The sequence below is a fragment of the Globicephala melas genome, chromosome 16 (genome assembly GCF_963455315.2).
Source record: "Globicephala melas chromosome 16, mGloMel1.2, whole genome shotgun sequence".
NCBI classification, from domain to species: Eukaryota; Metazoa; Chordata; class Mammalia; order Artiodactyla; family Delphinidae; genus Globicephala; species Globicephala melas.
This window is the reverse complement of record NC_083329.1, coordinates 31,721,426-31,734,990: the sequence shown is the minus strand read 5'-3', so window position 1 is coordinate 31,734,990 and position 13,565 is coordinate 31,721,426. Positions and strand designations below refer to the sequence as shown.

The following is a 13,565-nucleotide window of genomic DNA, read 5'->3' as shown; positions in this document are numbered from 1 at the left end:
AGACCCACATCCTGCCCAGTGAGCTCAGTAAGTTAATGACCCCTAGGACATGTTGGCTGCACACATAAAAAACAATAATTTATGGAAGGTGACATTTCAAAGTGAAAGACCCTCATTGTACTGAGACCTGAAATAATTTTTCCATACTGCCATGACAGTCCGAGCTTGACCATGTAGAGACAAGAAAACTCCCCTGCCCAACCTGCAGGAGGAGCTGATGATGGAAGCGTGACGTCTACTGAAGAATGAGGAAGAAGGTGGTCTTTTCCCCCTCCCCACTTTTCCTTTGATTATAAAACTGTAGCCCACTAAGTTCTTGGGGCGTGGCACCCTCTTGTCCACCCCCTTGTAAATCTCACAAGCATCCTATTCTAATAAATCACTTCTTATCTACCACTCTGCCTCTGGCTGAATTCTTTCTGCGCTGAGTCATAAAGAATCGGAGCTCGTTGGAGCCCCCCGAAATGCCACCTAGCAGTTTCCCATTGAGATGCTGCTCTTCCAGCCCCACAGAACTGGTTACGTAGTCGGTACCCCAAAGTTTCCCGGAACTCATGCACAGCTCTGAGTGGGCAGAGCATGTGACAGAACAGAATTCTTGACTGTTAGGAGTTTGAGTGAAACCCAAACATGATCTCATTCTACATAAGAAACAAACGAAGCCCAGGGAGGGTGGGTTGTCCTAGGGTGGGTGGCAATTCAGGGCCCAGCAGGTGGCCAGAGTGAGAGCTCCCGTCTCCTCTTTAGTCAGTCCAGTAAACCAAGAGTCTCTGATGATCTTTCACCCTAAAGCCAAGCAGCTAAAAATGAAAAAGGATCAAGAGGCTGTCTCCATTCTGGCTAGCGTTTAGTTTTCGGAAGTTTACAAGAATGATTTTAGGAGGAAAAGGGTGTTATTAGAATCAAACTGATCACAGTAGCTCGTAAAAGGGGAATGATTTAGATTAAATTCACACAGTTATTAAAGTTTGAGGATGGTTTGTTGGCTTCTGTCTGTATGAAGCTCCTTGCCTATAATCTACTGAATACTTTGGAAGGTACCAGGGCCCCCAAAAACTAATAATTCTCCTTTATATTTTTGTCTGCTTACTGTAAAAAGGGAGATTAAGAAATGTTCAAGCTCCTTCAAGTTCAGTAGTTCAGTTCTGTTTGAAAGAAGAAGAAGAAAAAAAAACTGGAACAATTTAAGAGCAAATGTGATTAGTAGATTTGTATAAATGTTTCCAACATGGTAATTTTATGAGCAAACCACATTATACAGAGTACACGATATGTTTCAAAACTAATATAATGATATGATAACTGTAAAGAATACTAAACAAATTACATTATTGCTTTCTTTCCTTCCCCTCTTGCTTAAAAATGCACAAATCTCTTTAAGGAAAAAAAAATTGTTTCACTCCACAGCCAACTGTTTTTCTATCATTTTAAATGCAGTTTCCATTATTTTAAAAGGGGGATACCAATGGGCCTCCCTGGTGGCGCAGTGGTTAAGAATCTGCCTGCCAATGCAGGGGACACGGGTACGAGCCCTGGTCTGGGAAGATCCCACATGCCGTGGAGCAACTAAGCCCGTGCGCCACAACAAGAAGCCACTGCAATGAGACGCCCGTGCACTGCAACAAAGAGTAGCCACAGCCTGACACAGCTAGAGAAAGCCCGTGTGCAGCAACGAAGACTGAACGCAGCCAAAAATAAATAAATGAATTTATTTTTAAAAAAGGGGGGAGGATACAAAAATGATGTTTTGCTGAACCTCAAGATCCCTTGATTTGTCAAGATAAGATTTTAAACTGACACTGAAAGCCAGGGGTTACAAAACCAATAGGCCGAGAAGGCCAACCAGATAACAAATGATGGTGTGGAACTGCAGCAAATTGGTACTCATATACTCCCACACGATGGGATTCAGGGCTGTTCCACTCCAGGCCACGCTATTCCATGCAAGAATATGGCCCAACACTGCTAGATATTCTAATTCTCAAGAGCAGCTAGAAATCAAATCACGTGAAACTTCCCGACTTTGAAAATTCTGGCCACTTACTTCAAAAACTTTTAAAACAGTGGTGCTTTATGGGCAGCTAGTTTGAAGGACAAAATGCTATATAAACATGATTAATTCAGGGAGCAAATTCATCTAGAAACACTAATTTATTGGAAAATAAAGGTTGATCTCTATATACTCTTTTTTAAACCTATATTCCCCTATAATAACTTTTCTCTTGCCCAAGAGGAAGGAGGATGGGGGAATACATAAATTTGAGAAAAAAAGTAGAAATTAGCTGTTAGAAAGCAAGAAGGGTAAAGGTACCTCTACTTCCTTTTTTATTAAAACAATAGCAATTCATATAAGAGTATGTCCAGCTTTTGAGTCTATGATGGGACAATTCCAGAAGTTGCAAATTTCATTGAAGTTAGGCTGCCCTAGGCATAGCAATTTTCCCTAAACATTTTGTCTAATCAGAAATGCCACCCAGAGCTATCCAGGCGCAGCTGCTTTTATAATGGTATGCTAATGGTTTCTGTGACTAAGTTAGAAGGCATGATAACTGGTTAGGGGAATGTCACCTCCTGAAAATGTAAAAGTATTATCTATGCAAATTATGTAGGTGCATATGCACCTTAAAGGGTTTCTTGACCCTCCCCTCGCCCCTCCCCCCCGGCACAAAAAGTCTAAGAACCAACACCTGATTATAATAGTGAAAGTTCAATTGTGCAAGTTCAAGCATAAATGCATAAATAATGCAGTCGTTTTTTTCAAGCATACCTCTGCAGGAACCATTTTTTAATTTAATCACTGCCTTAATCAGCAGACCAGAGAAAATCTCTTTGAGTGAGGAAAACAAAGTGAGTCACCTCTGTGTTGATAAGGAGACTGCAGGACGAGGGGCACTGTTGTGAAGTACGTATCAGGTGGTGCCTAGCCTAAATTAGTGGAGCAATCAGAATGATTGCTGATAGCCTTGTTTTAGTGGCATCCCCAAGCACAGTCTAACATTTACTTCCCCAAACTGGGGGGCGGGGGGGCAAAAAATGTATCTATTTGTAGTGACCAGATAGAAAAGGAGAAAGTATCTTGTTTTTACACATGGTTGGCTGGCAAATGTGATAGAGCTTCCCGTTTGTTTTAAAAGTATAAAATCAAATGTGTAAATCTCTTGGAGAAACATCAAATAATAAGAAATGTCGGTGCTGCATGAAACGGATGTCATGTCTTTGTAGGACACAAAAATGTTGGCCAGAAACATTATAGAACCTCTGGTAACACAAACCAATATGGCAGCCCAGGGAGATACTTTTAGGCAATAAGCCCTGTAGAAACTGACACCCAAACAGCACACACTCCAAACAGTGTGGTGACCAGCACATTGGTTCTAGGCATTGAATTCTAGCCTTCACTTTATGCAAATTCCATTTTGAACATTTTCTGACAGTAGCTGAGATTCTTAAGATAAGGAAAATGAATTTGGGATGATCACTTTAATTTGACTGAACTCTGGGGTTAGGAACTATCAACCACAATGGATTCCAAATCCCATGGCCTGCTCCACAGTGCAAACAAGACCGCGCTAAAGGGCAGCAGGGAGATGGCCAGTTGAAACAGATGTAATTTGTGGCTCAGCTCATGCCAACTACACCTCATTTGAATCCACATTTGTCTAAAGTAGTTGAATAAAATGTTGGCCAGAAACAACCTTAAATCCTTTTTGAAAGAAGGGAAGGGGGAATGAAATTGGCCTGACATTTCCGTAACACGCAAAAATGAGAAACTCAAGTTAAAGAGGCTGTAGGAGAACAGAATTTGCCACCCAAAACACGTCTCTTTGACATATTATTTTAAACTGGTTACAGTTTCTAAGAAATAGCAGACATGGGAAAAATTCTGAAAACCAGATCATAGTTACCCTTTTGGAAGAAACATTTATCAGGGAAATCTTCATTTGTAAGGGTGTCTCCATGGCTATACCAGGAAGAGGAGGATGATCTGATCTCTAGAAACCCTTAACAATGGAGAAGATGACTAATCTACATAACAACCTTACCCTGGCTTACAGTGCTTTTCCTGGCCACCTCCCATAACTGACGCTCATCCTCTTTTATCTTTAGCTGAGGATGGTATTGAAAGCAACGGAGTTGGTCACTTGGGGGAGTTACTCAGTTTTCCTGGCTCTCTACCATGTATACATGTTGTTACACTTTTGTTTGGTTTTCTCCTGTTAATCTGTCTCATGTCAATTTAATCCTTAGATCAGCCAGAAGAACCTATAAAAGTAAAGGAAAATTTCTTACCAAAGCCTAGTCCCAAGTTGCTGATGTACCTGAAGCCTCAGAATAAAGACAATGGAGACTGAACAGGCAGTGACCTTGGTTGACATACACTATGAGAAAGAGTAACGATAAAACCAAGTAGTGAAGGAACTTAAAATTTTTCTAGATCATTTATTACACCTAGAAGGGGCACTATTATCCTTTTTAAAGGTAATACATAAACATGATACAAAAAAATTTAGAAGGACAAAATGGTATAGAGTGAAAACTAAGTTTTCTTCCTATACCACTCCCTCCCGCCTCCCCCCAAGGTTACTTATCTCCAGCAGCTCCTCCTGAGATGGTCCACATGCACAGGAGCAATGAAGCACTATTCTGCATACCTGGCCTTTTTTTTTTTTAACTTAAGGAAGATTCTACCATTTTTTAAAAAGTCCCACCACCCCTTGTGATGAATTGGGAGATTGGGATTGACATATATACACTAATATGTGTAAAATGGATAACTAATAAGAACCTGCTGTACAAAAAAATTAAATAAAATTCAAAAATTTTTTTTAAAAAAAGCTCCACCCACAGTGGTTGAGAGTCCGCCTGCCGATGCAGGGGACACGGGTTCGTGCCCCGATCCAGGAAGATCCCACATGCCGCGGAGCGGCTGGGCCCGTGAGCCATGACCGCTGAGCCTGCGCGTCCGGAGCCTGTGCTCCGCAACGGGAGAGGCCACAGCAGTGAGAGGCCCGCATACCGTAAAAAAATAAAAAATAAAAAATTTAAAAAAGCTCCACCACCCTTAAGTCTCCAGGGGCATGGGAAGGTACCAAATTTTTTTTTCTCATTCCTGAAATCACTTACTAAAAAGGAAACAGGAGAAATCCTCTCTACTATTACTGCCAGTCAGTTTCATTCTTTTTAATCTTATTTAGGTTCCACTCTAAGATGACAAAGGAAACTAGGGTTGGTGTCAATCGTCATGAACATTCCACTGAAACCTTCACTTTGCCATAAATTAATGGCTTCAGACATAGAATGCTACACAATCAGTGCTCATTTTCCAGAGATTAGATGCTCCAGAAGTCTCACTGAGAATATTTTCACCGAAACACAAGGGTCTTGAGATACATGGAAAAGCAAGCTGGGGCTGCCCGTGGCCCACGCAACTTGAAACAGCACATTTTAGAAAGCTGCTTGTCCCACTGCCCTCAACAGCTGCACTGGTTTCCCGTTCTTTTGTCATTTCCACAAACGGCCTGAAGAAAAAAACAAAACAAAACAAAAACCACAAGCCTGGAGAAAAAGTGGAAATGTTTACAAAGAAAAGAATCTTGAGGATATTCAAAAGTCTTTGGGGAGGCTAACCTGAGGCTCACAGGGTAGTCAGAGATGGTGGGCCCCGAAGCCCAGCAAGAGGGAGGAGGCCGGCAGGCGCTGAGTTGGTAACTGTGGGAAGGGGACAAAAGTGTCTATGGGGGCTGGAGATACCCAGACTAAAGAGACTTCCCAGGTAACCTGAAAACGCAAAAATCAAAGAGCCCAGTGAGAATATGCTGGAAGCTCAGTGGGGCAATTTCTCCGGGAATTGGACAAAACTAATACAGGAGAGCTGTATTTTGTGCCAGAAGCCCACAGAGATGAAAATGTGTATGTTCAAAATATGATTTTCTCATATCAGTGGATGATGGTTAAGGGGTATGGGTGGTCCTGAAACACATACGTCTACTACAACCATCACTTCAACCATCATCAGGTCTATTTTTGCAGCCTTATTATCTTGTAACGTTTATCTTTCGTACTTCAAAGTTACCCAAAATGTTTCCTAAATTGTGGTCCTGCAAATCACGGTGACTGTGTGGCCTTTTCATAAAATTACATCACAACTTTCACTGCAAAATTACTGACTTTTGGGCATTGCTTTCCACTCAGTGAACCTTCACTTAATGAACTTTTGAATATGATCATAGAATGAAAAAAATCTGTAATGTATTAACAGTGAATTAAACTTCATCAAAATGGCTTGTAGAAGTTCTAGTACAGATAAAGAACAGAGTAGCTTACAGGCTATTATTGGTGGACCGTTCTGCTTGCCAGCCAAAGACAGCCATGTGCCAAATGCATAAATGCAGTTTATAATTCGCTCAGCTGGCCAGATTTTAAATCATGCAATTCTAAAACTAATATTCATGATTTGAGGGAGTCACAGTATTTCCTTTTTTTTTTTAACATAAGGTGAGGATTTATTACTACTGTCATATCATCTAACTTGAATAATTTATATTTACATTACATGAAATTATCCCTTATTCATTAGCATGTGTCTTCATTTACTTCTTAGTAGGGATTTTATATGGAAAATCCACTCTTTGCCTTTCTTTTCTATGTCCAAATCCTACCTATTCCTCCCTTCTCTCCCTCAGTGATTGCATCCAGTCTCATAGCTTCAAATACCATCTACGTGCTAATGATGCTCAAAGGTACCATTTCCAGCTCCAGCCAACTCTAAATCTAAGAAAATCGAATGGGCATCTCAAACTTCATATGCCCAACCAGAACTCTCAGGATCCTCCCCAAACCTTCCTCTTTGGTCCCCATCTCAGTAAATAGCATCATTATATTCACCCAGTCAAAAACACTGGGCTTATTCTTGGCTTTTATTTTTGCTCAAAACACACACCCAACTCAGCAGGCTCTGCCTTCAAAATATACCCCGAGCTTGACCAGTTCACATCATTTTATAACCACCACGCTAATCCAAGCTACGCCCTTATCTCTAGCCTAGGCCGGAAGGGCCTCCTACAGGTCACACTGATTCTATTCTTGCCCCCAAAGTCTATTCTCCATTCAGGACCCAGAGAAATAATTTCAAAGCTCAAAGAAGATCATACTATTCTACTCAAACTTCTCAAAAGGTATCCAATCACACTCTGGGTTTTGGAGTAAATCTAAACTCCTATCATACCTACAAGATCTGGCTCCCACCTACCACTGATCTCATTTCATATCACTCTCCCCATAACAAGCCCCCATTCAAGGCCAGCCAAACTGGCTGCCTTCCTGTCCCTCTATCACGCCAAGCTCAGCCTACACCAAGGCCTTTCTTTTCACTTGCTGTTCCCTCTGCTAACCACTTCCCCCCAGATTCCTGCACTCCACCCAGATCTCTGCACAAAATTTCTACCCAACCCCCTCACACACACAGACCTTCTCAGACCTCTTTCAAAAAGAACCCCTCAGGGCTTCTCTGGTGGCACAGTGGTTGAGGGTCAGCCTGCCAATGCAGGGGACGCGGGTTCGTGCCCCGGTCCGGGAAGATCCCACATGCCGCGGAGCGGCTGGGCCCGCGAGCCATGGCCGCTGAGCCTGCACGTCCGGAGCCTGTGCTCCGCAACGGGAGAGGCCACAACAGTGAGAGACCCACGTACCGCAAAAAAAAAAAAAAAAAAAAAAAAAAAAAAAAAAAAAGAACCCCTCACTCTTTTTATAGCACTTATTATCACTTGAAATTATATTGTCTACTTAGTTATTTCCTTCATTCACAAAACAGTATTTAGTGAGCACTAACCATGTTTATGTTCAAGGTGCTCTTCTAGGAGCTGAGAAGACAGCAGTGAATAAGCAAAGATCCCTGCCCTCATGGAGGTCACATTCTTGCTTGTCACCCCACTTGAATCTAAGCTCCAGTCTGTCTGTGACCACCGGGTCCCCAGTGCCCAGAGCAGTGCCTTGGCACAGAGTAGGCATTCATACGTATTTACCAAATGGCTGAAGCATCCCATCTGCCTGAGACCATCTGCTTCCCTGAGGACTCCCACCCACAGAGTTCTTCCTAACAGATGGGTCTCTGACTGAGGGACCCAGAATGTCTGCTGTGTCCCTTTAGGCACAGCAGTGGGGACAGTCAGCCTCCCATACCTGAGTTGGGTCCCTAACCCTGGGCCTGACTAACTGCCCTTCCTTTCTGCCCACCAAGGCACCCTGCAAGCTCCCCAGGTGGCCATGCCACGGGTACGCATCTCACTGGGTCGTAAGAACACCTGGTCCAAGTGGGGAGCGGACCAGGCAGTCAGCAGCAAGCAAGCCAGTTTCTCTCAACAAAGGGTGGCTGGACTCGAGACGCACGGGTCATACTGCCTCCCTGGCTCAGTGTCCTGCCCTCAGTACTCACGTGAGACCTTCACCATCAACTAGCTAGCACGCCTCAAAGTGCTGTCAGCACTGGAACACACTGGTGTTAAGGACATATTTTTGCCTCTTTCAACTGCCACAGATGCAAGACATTTACCTGCTATGATGAGAAATTAAGTTTCTTTCGGGGGCAAAAAGGAAGAACATTTGTTAACTGTGAAATCATCTGATCGCAAATAAAAATGAAGGTAATTGTGAAACATGGTTAATTTATCTTTCTAAAAAAATGGTAGCTGGACTGGTAGGAAGGAAAAAAAGGAAAATGCAAATCTCTTGAAGAACCACTCTGGAGGACTCCAAATCGGTATTTAAAATCCATGTTTCCAACCTATGTATTCACATCTCATTGTTAGCACAGAATTGCCCAGCTCTACATCTCAGAGCCAAATAAGATTACTCTGTATTTGCTCAGCATTTTATTCCCTTGGAAGCATTCTCATATAAGCTTTCAGCAGGGCAGGATTCATTTCTCTGTCTGGGGGCCCAGCGAAGCCAAACAATGCACCTAAGATCCCACAAGAAGCAGCGAAGTAGGTACCAGAACCCAGATATGCCTATAGGCCCATCCCAGTGTCCTTCCCTCTCTAATAGACAGGACAGTGTGGTTCTCTGAAAATCACATTCTACAGTTCACTGAAAACATGTCCTTTCACTGCAGCAGCAGGAAGAAAACACACACATACATATTCACCAGTGGTTTAAGGTGCTGGAAAGACGCATTGGTCCTGGAGCTGTGGACAGAGAGAAGGTCTCACAAACTCTTCCAATAAATGCCACTCCTGCAATGACAAACATACAAGGCATCTGCTGTGAATCGGGCATCCTGTGGCCTCTCTCCAAGGAGGCCATCCAAATACCAATTGCCAAGCACCCTGTTTAGACTCAAAGCCTCCCTCCTCATCTTCCAGCCCCACTTCCTTCTTACCCTGACTTCGCCTAGTAGAAGCAGAACCTTCAGTTCACTGGTTGAAATGGTCCCCATTAGAATCAATGGATCTTGGACAGAAAGAAGCTCTAGAGATCATTTATAACGGATGTCGAGTGGGTCACATCTAGCCTACAGAGATATTATATTAATCTGCAGGATATGCCTAGAAATTTGAGCCAAAACTTAAAAATCAGAGATGTCACATAAAAACCCAGACTTCGGGCTTCTCTTAAAAAAAAAAAAAAAAGAGGATCTGTCAAAATAGCCCATGTTCATGTCTGGAAATGATCAGCTGGTGATAAGTAGCAGCTGCCCTTCACAGGCAGGCTTGGCTATTCCAATACGCCACAGTCCCTACCACTCCCTATCGTCACAGAGAAAAGCTGTGGCGATCACTGTCCTTGCGTTATTTTGTTCGGGGTACAGAAATATTTCCTTCTACCTCTGATTCTAACAAAAGTAGGAACACAAAAAAGGGGCTGAGGTCTAAGAGGAAAAAAAAAATGGTATAGCACATATAGCAACTGAAGTTAGCAACCTCACTCCTGTAGACATTTGCAACCCCTGAACAAGAACAACACTCCCATTTCATACAAGTGTAAGCAGAAAACTAACTTACCCACTCCCACAGTTAGCATTTGCTCTGCCTTTAGACCCTAGGTCCAATCCAAGACTCTTTTGCTATGCCCCATTGCACAGTAATCTTACATTACAAAGCAAAAAGCAAATTTTATGTGTATACACACACGCACACATGTATGTGTGTGTTTCCCTCCAAGCTAGATACTCAATTTAAGGAACTACAGTCGAAGTATCCAACCTACTCTGTACTAAAATGCTTGCCATACCTTCATTTGCCAAAGAATATAAGAGTAAGTTATATCAGGTTCCCTAAGGGCTTGTTTCCTAATGTGACATTTTCAATAAAACATTACTGCTTTAAGCACAGAAATAGTTCTCACAAATACCATAAATCCGCTACTTCAAAAGTGCTCAGTTAATGTTCCAAACTGTCTGAAACACTCCTTATGCTAGAAAAATGTCCTTTAATATGCATCTTGAATACAAGGCTATCCATAAGCTTATATATAGGTATCAACACTGTAATAAATGAACAATGTTCAACTATAAGGTCGTGGAGGGAGTTATTTATATTGTCCCCTCAAAGCATGTATTGATTCATTCACTCAGCAGATATTTACTGAACCCTGTTATATGCCAGGCAGTGCACGAGGTGATGGATACACAAAGATGAACAGACCCAGTCCTTGCCGCTAAGTGGCTCTGTCTGGGTAAAAGATCTAGACACTCAAAGACTTCTAAAACAACAGGTAAACATAAAGATCTGGGTAGGCACAGGTGCTATGGGAGCCCTGAGCAGGGGCTCCTAGTGCAGCTGAGGTGAAGAGATGCTTCCCAGCACGGACAGAGACCTGAGGAAAGCCTAAAGCAGGGGTGGGAGTGGAGCAGTCGGGGGCCGAACCGAGGGAAGGAGGGAATGACAGGGACAGTGTGGGTAAAGGCGAAAAATATGAACAGTCCCTCCCTCCGATTGAGTCTTGTCCAGATTTTGTATCACCTTATGCCACCTGACCCAACATCTGCAGAGACTTGAGGCACAAGCCCCACACGTGCACCCGTGGAAGTTGATCTTGCCAAGTGCCCATATCAACAATGCCACCAAGCCTTTGTGTCGGAACCGCCATCTTCCAGTAATTCGCCAAAATGACCAACACAAAGGGATAGAGGAGGGGCACCCGCTACATGTTCTCTAGGCCTTTTAGAAAACATGGAGTTGTTCCTTTGGCCTCATACATGCGAATCTACAAGAAAGGTGATATTGTAGTTATCAAGGGAATGGGCACTGTTCAAAAAGGAATGCCCCACAAGTGTCCCCATGGCAAAACCGGGAGAGTCTACAATGTTACCCAGCATGCTGTTGGCACTGTTGTAAACAAGGGCAAGATTCTTGCCAAGAGAATTAATGTGCGTATTGAGCATATTAAGCACCGTAAGAGCCGAGATAGCTTCCTGAAACGGGTGAAGGAAAATGATCAGAAAAAGAAGGAAGCCAAAGAGAAAGGGACTTGGGTTCAGCTGAAGCGCCAGCCTGCTCCACACGTCGTGAGCACCAATGGAAAGGAGCCTGAACTGTTGGAACCCATTCCCTATGAAGTCATGGCATGATAGGTGTAAAGAAAATAAAAGACCTGAACTGTTAAAAAAAAAAAAAAAAAAAGCCAATTCAGCCCTGCTGCCTGGCAATGCCCACCTTTCACATCCTCAGGGCCACAAATACTGTGCCAGTCTGCAGGACCCAAGAAACATGGGGGTAGAAACACTGAGCCTTCCAGTATTTCCAGAACTTCCATGATGTCTAAGACGAGAGTAAACAGATTTTTTTTCCTGTGCCATCACAGGACGGTCCTGCCTGCATCTCAGGATCTGGATTTCTACAGACAGAATCTACTATGTGGTCGAGCCTCAAGCAGCAAGTTTTGTGAGAAAGTGTTCCAGAATATCTGCCCATCAAAACGCCCAGGTGGAGCTCGCCTTTTCTCCACGGACAAAAAAGGGAGGAGCCGCCAGCCCTGATCTAGGCCGAGGCAAAGCCAAGGGGCAGCATCTCTGAAAGACAAGCGTTAGGAAAGGGGCATAAAGGGGAGTGAAGACCAAATATGTGGCCATGGTTAGGGTTCAGGGTCAAGGTCCGTTCGAGAAAATAAGGAAGCATCCCTGGATCTTAACTGGTGGGCAGGTTCCCAAATCTGGCTGAAAATTAGAATCACCTGGAAAACTACAGTTTCTTGGGCCTCAGACCCATTAAATCTGAATTTCTGGTTTGGAGGCACAGGAACTATTCAGGTGATTGTGATGCCTAGACTCTGATACTCATTTGGAAAAGGGTATCTTTCACCCTTTTCCAGAACACTCTTTCACCCTCCAGAACAATCTCAATGTTATTAGTTCAGCATCCTTCCAGCAGGATTCAAGGATCCAGGCTTTGGGGGAGTTGCACATCCTTAGTATGTTTACCCACTCCCTAAATCACACTGTCACAACCATCACTTTACTCCTGTTTATTTTAAATAAAAATAGAAGGCCAGCAGCCAGGATGGCAACTGGGTAAGTGAAGCCAGCCTCCCTCTCTGCCCTTGTCGCTATACATCATGACCCAACGCCGGGGCATCCAGATGATCTACTGGAGTTGTCCAGTCTCAGCAGATCTGAGCCCTTGCACACCTGTGTAGGCTCACCCTGGTAGAGCAAAGGGTCGGGGAGCATCTGGTCACCAAGGTGGCCTTTGAGGAACCGCTCCAAGGCACACAGCACTCTGATCAGATCCTTACTGCCCACCAAAAAGCAGGACACAGCAGGTCAATGCAATGCCTGGAAACCTGCCAAGCCAGCCGAGTACGTCTATTTCCAGGTTTCCACTTGTGCTCAAGAAACGACCTGAGCAATCTCGAGCAAAGAATGGCAAAGGCAGTTCTGTGTACCACAAGGATGACAGATCGGAGTAAGCCGGTTCCCTGAATGGACCAGCCTCCAGAGATCTCTTCCCCGACATCACCAGATGCTACTAGGTGACCTTCAGACAGCCCAGCACCAGAGCAACCCATGGCTGACCAAGGTCAGCCTTCCTGACTGCAAGGCCCAGCAGCAATCCATAGTATCCTTCACGAGAACAAGGAGACACTCAAGCCTCCCCTTCAACCTAAGGGCCCTCCACTTCAGCCATAATGCAAATTTGGAAGAGCACAGGTGAGGCAGGAAGTCTAGGAAAAGCACAAGATACTAATTTATCCCTTCTGGGGAGAAAAGCAGTCCAATATTTCTTGCAGTACCATTATATCCTGGCCTAAAACAAGACCATTCTCTGACCCAACCCTCCAAAAGATGTCACAAGAGTTGTTCAAGGCCCTGCCAAACACCCTGAACCATCACCTTCCTCATCTACATCCCCATCTCTAGCCTATCCCAGGAACACAGAACAATCCTGGATGTTGTGAAAGTCACCTTAGCCACGTTCATTCCCACTCAACATCAATCCAACAGTCCAACCAGCTCTGGACCAATGGGAGCCTCTCTGGATACATGTTCTCCTAACTACCATGTATCTCTCCTTCAGAGCACAAATCACTTATTTTTACATTGTTTTCCCACTAACCTATATGTATGGACA

General features: G+C 43.8%; 1 protein-coding gene and 1 pseudogene across 49 annotated transcripts in view; one reads left to right on the top strand and one right to left on the bottom strand.

Moving 5' to 3' along the window:
- SORBS1 (sorbin and SH3 domain containing 1) overlaps positions 1 to 13,565 on the bottom strand; it is a 240,550-nt gene that overhangs the window by 162,581 nt on the left and 64,404 nt on the right. For 2 of the 49 annotated variants that reach the window (XM_060286521.2, XM_060286523.2), the window contains exon 2: positions 9,135 to 9,230. The exons of 46 other annotated variants lie outside the window; for them this stretch is intronic. The gene's annotated coding sequence lies outside the window, so the exon portion shown is untranslated. The remainder of the gene's footprint in view (positions 1 to 9,134; positions 9,231 to 13,565) is intronic. One more of the 49 variants, XM_060286524.2, reaches the window with a different exon arrangement.
- On the top strand, positions 11,102 to 11,566 carry LOC115857816 (large ribosomal subunit protein eL21-like; annotated as a pseudogene).